Source organism: Trachurus trachurus, assembly GCF_905171665.1.
Source record: "Trachurus trachurus genome assembly, chromosome: 13".
Lineage (NCBI taxonomy): Eukaryota > Metazoa > Chordata > Actinopteri > Carangiformes > Carangidae > Trachurus > Trachurus trachurus.
In genome coordinates, this window is record NC_139892.1 from 36106377 (window position 1) to 36112702 (window position 6326).

Here is a 6326-nt window from a genome sequence, read left to right on the forward strand (position 1 = left end):
ACGACTACTCAGACGACTACTCAGACAACTAGTCAGACAGCTTCTCAGCCAGCACCTGAGCTTAGTAGCTGGTGCAGTGAGGCAGGCATAGACCCAAACCGGGCCTTTGTACTGCATGACGTTCCTGCTGACACTGACCATACAGCCATTGAAGAGACTGCTGAGACAGTGAAAGCTTTTGGAAAAGTGAAAGTAAGAGAGACAGTACTTGACGTTAAGACCGGCAATAGTCTAGTACTTTGTGAATGTCGTCAAGATGTTCACCCAGACCGCATACCATCTCAACTTCAGACATTGGATGGAGGTCCTGCCTGGAAAATATCCCTCTTTGTTGAATCTGAGAGTCCGGCTGATGATTTCTTAGCCAAGCTCAACAAGCTACTCAAAGAGGAGGGAAAATCAGTTAATGATGTTCATGCCATGCTGTCTACAGATGTTCCACAGGGTAACTCACCTGAATCGATCATACGTGCAGTTGGAGATCTGTTAGAAAAAACAATGCGACCTACCAGTGAGAACAATGCATTTAGACGTCTTCGGACGTTCTCTGGTCATCTCCCCACACCAGCAGGTGAGGAGAGTGTTGAACACTGGCTCGAGCAGGCTCGCCTGATGATTGAAGAGTGTGACTGTTCTGCCAGAGAGAAGCGAAAGAGAATAGTAGAGAGTTTAAAGGGGCCTGCTCTGGAAATTATCCAGGCTGTGCGGCTAAATAATCCTGATGCTAGCCCTGAGTGTTATGTAGAAGCTATGGAAAGTGCATTCGGAACTCCTGAGTCTGGTGAAGATTTGTATTTTGCTTTCAGGAGTCTCCACCAACAGCGAGGAGAAAAGCTGTCAGACTTCCTGAGAAGGTTGGAACGCTCACTGACCAAAGTGGTGCAAAGAGGAGGTCTTCCGAGTCACAGAGCTGATCGTGCACGCATCGACCAACTCATAAGGGGCGCTGCTGAGTCTGACATCATGCTTTTACAGCTGCGACTAAGAGAAAGGAAGGAGAAACCCCCTACCTTTCTGAAGCTCCTGAATGAGATCCGGGAGGAGGAAGAATATGAGGCTGCACGACGTAAGTTAAACACAACAGTGAGACAAGTTAAAGTTGGTGAGGAGACAAAAACCAAATCAACAGAAGTTCAAGAGTTAAAAACAGAGATTAAAGAGCTACGCTCTCAGCTTAAAGAGCTAACACACCAGCGACAAGACACACAAGCTGAGCTAACACAAAAACCAACCAAGAAAAGTACAGATACTGCAACAGAAAGTGAAGTCCAGCAGTTAACGCAGCAAGTGCAACAGTTACAACACCAGTTAACTGTCATGTCTGTATCACATGGTGCAACCTCAGCAGACACAAAAAGGAAAGATGGGGGAGCTAGATACGGCAAAGCTTCGAAACCATACACTGTAAAAGATCCTGACAGTTTTTTCTGTTACCGGTGTGGCGAGAACGGCCATATCGCCACTCACTGCATAGCCCCAGAGAATACAGCCAAAGTAATCCAAAGACTGCTCGGAGCGCTGCGCAAGAGTAAGGAGGAGAAGGGGGCTTCAAAAGGCTCTGCTGAGTCTAAAGGGGTTGGTTCAGTCAGGAAAAGCTCGGTGCACACACCTTCACTCGGTGGTTTGCCGGAAGGGCTGGTCGGTCCATCCATGATGGCCAATGTGACCATTGAAGGGCAGCCATGTAGAGCTCTTTTAGACAGTGGTTCTCGAGTCACCATCATTTTCGAGAGCTGGTACTCCCGTCACCTCCCCGATGTGCCCATCCTTCCGCTCACAGACCTCGCCATATGGGGCCTGAGTGACTCTACTTACCCATACAAGGGGTATGTGGCCGTTGAGTTGGGGTTTCCCCCTAACACAGAGGGAGCTGAAGAGGCAGTCTCCATCTTAGCTCTAGTATGCCCCGACCCAAAGAGTCCAGACCCAGTTCCCGCCATTATTGGCACCAACTCAAAGAAACTGCATTCTTTGCTCACCCACTGTGGAGAGTTTAAAGGTAACGGTGAGGTTCATTCACTGAGGATAGATACTCTCACACCAGAACCCCTCTCATCACCTAGCGTCTTACCACTGGGTGTGGTTGGTCAGGTGAAGTGGCAAGGCCCCGGGTCTCTCACCATTCCCCCAGGGGGAGAGCGTTATGCTGTCTGTAAGGTGGAGCAGCAGCAGCCCTTGGGTAAAAGTATCCTGATGGTCGAGGTAGATGAAACAGCAAACCTTCCAGCTGGTGTACTGGTTCCACCTGTTGTACTGCCAGCGTCTGCGATGGATACCAATGGTTTCAAACTTCTGCTAAGAAATGAGTCCCAAAAGGAGACTGCTGTCCCTACTGGCACAGTGCTGGCCCAAGTGTACCTGGTAGACACAGTCACTGAGTTAAAGAAGACCTCAGTCCAAGAGAAGTCTATTGACCCTGAGCTGTTTGACTTTGGGAATTCTCCCATACCTGAGGCGTGGAAAGCCAGGTTAGCCACAAAACTGGCAGAGAGAGCCAATGTCTTCTCATTGGAGGAGTGGGACGTCGGGCTAGCAAAAGGTGTGACTCACCACATAAGGCTGCGAGACACTAGGCCGTTCAGGGAGAGATCCCGCAGGATCGCCCCAGCTGACATTGAAGATGTTCGCCGTCATCTTCAGGAACTTTTGGCAGCGGGAATAATCAAAGAGTCGCGGAGTCCGTATGCATCTCCGATTGTCATAGTAAGAAAAAAGAGTGGCAAAGTGCGAATGTGCATTGATTATCGGCTGCTGAACTCCAGAACTGTTCCCGATCAGTATACTATGCCGCGCATAGATGATGTACTGGATTGTTTGACAGGGAGCAAATGGTTCTCTGTATTGGATTTGAGAAGTGGATATTACCAAGTGGAGATGTCAGAGGCAGATAAAGAAAAAACAGCTTTTATCTGTCCTCTTGGCTTCTTTCAGTTTGAGAGAATGCCTCAAGGTATCACTGGTGCTCCTGCAACCTTTCAAAGGTTAATGGAGAAAGCCGTCGGAGACATGAACCTGATACAAGTTCTCGTGTACCTTGATGATCTCATTGTTTTCGGTAGGACCCTAGAGGAGCACGAGGAGCGACTATTAAAGGTTCTGGATAGGCTAGAGGAATGTGGCCTCAAACTTTCCATTGACAAGTGTCAATTTTGCCAGCCCCAGGTGAAGTTTCTAGGGCACATTGTTTCGGCCTCTGGAGTTGCCACTGACCCCGAGAAAGTGAGGGCTGTGACCCACTGGAAGAAACCCACCGACTTGAAGTCCCTGAGATCCTTTCTAGGATTTTGTGGGTACTATCGGCGGTTCATTGAGAGCTATTCCTCCATCGTCCGCCCACTCACCGAACTGACCAAAGGTTATCCTCCTGCACAGAGGAGCAGGAAGGATGTCATCAAAGGAAAGAAAGAGACTTACTTCCAAGTCTCTGAGCCTTTTGGTAGTCGTTGGACTCCAGCTTGCGATGAAGCCTTTCAGAACATTGTCTACAAACTCACACATGCACCTGTCTTGGCCTTTGCCGACCCGGCTAAACATTACATCCTGCATGTGGACGCAAGTCTAAATGGGCTGGGAGCTGTGCTTAATCAAGAGTATCCAGAGGGGATCCGCCCAGTCGCTTTTGCCAGTCGCAAGTTGAGTCAAGCCGAACGGAACTATCCAGTCCATCAGCTAGAATTTCTAGCTCTAAAATGGGCAGTCGTTGATAAGTTCCATGACTATTTGTATGGTGCGAAGTTTACGGTAAGAACAGACAATAATCCCCTTACCTACGTCTTGACGACGGCCAGGTTGAACGCGACAGGCCACCGGTGGTTAGCGGCGCTCTCCACCTACGACTTCAGCATCCGCTACAAGCCCGGCCGGGAAAATATTGATGCTGACTTATTGTCCAGGAGTCTGCAGGAGATAGGAGATGGGTGGGTGGATATACCTCCCTCTGGCATCAAAGCCCTGTGTCGTAGGATCACTACAGCTGGTTCCTACCAAGACACCACCAGATTCGTTGACCAGCTAGGTGTTTCGCCTGACGCCATTCCTGCTGTGTATGCTGGTCTTACTCAGATTGAAATGAGCCCACTGGAGCAGTTGAGCTTAAAGGAGCTCTCAGAAGCTCAAGACTCTGATCCGGTCATAGGGGTAGTGAAGCTTCAAGTCGAGCGGGGACAAGGTGCTCCAGTTCCTAAGCATCCTAACCCAGACGTGACCTTGCTGCAGAGAGAAAGTTCCAAACTTAAGATAAAGCGTGGCCTTCTGTTCAGAGTCACCAAAAGACCCTCTGGGAGAGAAGTGAGTCAGCTTGTCTTACCTGATAAATATCGACAGATGGTGTTGAAATCAGTGCATGATGATGCTGGTCATCTCGGTACAGACCGAACCACAGAGCTCATTAAGGACCGGTTTTACTGGCCCAAAATGGCCTCTGAAATTGCGACATACATCCAGAACTGTGGAAGGTGCGTAGCTAGGAAAACTATCCCACAGAAAGCTGCCCCTTTACAGCAGATCACAAGTAGTGGCCCTCTAGATCTGGTCTGCATAGATTTTCTTTCCATTGAGCCAGACTCAAAAGGCATAGCTAACGTGCTAGTTGTCACTGATCATTACACCAGATATGCTCAAGCATTTCCCACAAAAGATCAGAAAGCACTTACTGTAGCCAAAGTCCTCTTTGAAAAGTTCTTCGTGCATTATGGGTTGCCTGCCCGCATCCACAGTGACCAGGGTCGAGATTTTGAGAGCAGACTCATAAAAGAGCTTTTGACCCTACTCGGCGTCCGCAAGTCCAGAACATCACCTTACCATCCTCAGGGTGATCCTCAGCCTGAGCGGTTTAACCGCACTCTTCTGGCAATGCTTGGCACGCTTGATCCAGCTCGGAAGCCAAAATGGAGCCAGCATATCAGTCAGCTAGTGCATGCTTACAACAGCACAAGAAATGATGCCACTGGGTACTCGCCCTACTTCCTTATGTTTGGAAGAGAGGCGCGGCTACCAGTTGATTTGTGTTTTGGCATTGGATCCGAGGAAGAGGATGATTTGAAACACCACCAGTATGTGGCCAACATGAGAAAGGAGCTACGGAACGCTTACCAGCTAGCCGCTGATGCAGCTTCCAAGAACCATGAACGGAACAAAAAACGGTATGATACAAGAGTTCGGAATCAGACCTTGGAGGAAGGAGACCGGGTATTGGTTCGCAATCTTGGCATCACAGGAAAACACAAACTACAGGATCGCTGGAACTCCCTACCCTATGTAGTGGTCGCCAAGTTACCCAATCTTCCTGTGTATCGTGTAAAACCGGAGAGAGGAACTGGTGTAGTAAAAACATTACACAGAGACCACCTGCTACCCATTGGTTACCTGGTGAGAATGTCTGCTCCATCAGATCGGACAGTACAGCCCAAGAGACCGGTGACCAGGGCACAGCAAACTAGGTGTGAAAACGAAGATCAGACACAAAACACAAGACATGTAAGCCAAGATGATTATGACTCAGAGTCTGAAGAGGAACATGTCTACTTCTTACCTCCACTGACACTTCGTGCCCGTGTAGACTCTCAGAGCAATGAGGCTGAAAAAAGGGATGCTCCTGACCTGCACGACAGACCCGTGAGAGATCATCTTGTTGTCAATGACTTACCTGAAGCGGAGGAACCAGCGGATGAACTTCCAGAAGCAGAGGAGCAAATGGAAGAAAGGCCACAGACACGCCGAGACTCTGTGGTGGACACAGAGCTAGACGAGGGAGACGTCCCTATCCCTAGCACCTCGGTTGTGGATGCTGACTCTCGCCGTGAACCTACTGCAAAAAGGAAAGTGAAACCTGTCCTACGCCTCAGTTATGATGAACCTGGACAACCGACTGACAGACCTGTGACTATTAGTTTTCGAGGTATGATAATCCAGATTAGCTATGACCCAGACGCCATACAGATACATTAGGCAGAGTGTTGAACTACTGATTTGGGTCTGATGAGGACATCCAGACACTTAGATGGGGGAGGATGTAGCCCTTGCTAAAGTAATGGGTGTATTTGCATTTTGATAACAATATAATGTACAGATTCATAATTCATGTGAAGTTTATTGTGTATTGATGTGTTTAAAAATGCATAAATATGGTTAAAATACAAAGGTTAAAAAAGTTAAAAATCTACAAGAAGTATGCGTTAAAAATATAAGTTCATGTCATCTCATGTCGTGTCCTAAAAGAAAAAAGAGTAAGTTCATCTGAAACAGTGTTTAAGTGTAATTACGTTATTTACACCATATTATTTGTTTTAAGAGGTGTCTATCACAAAAGTCTTTGCTGTGATTGGCTT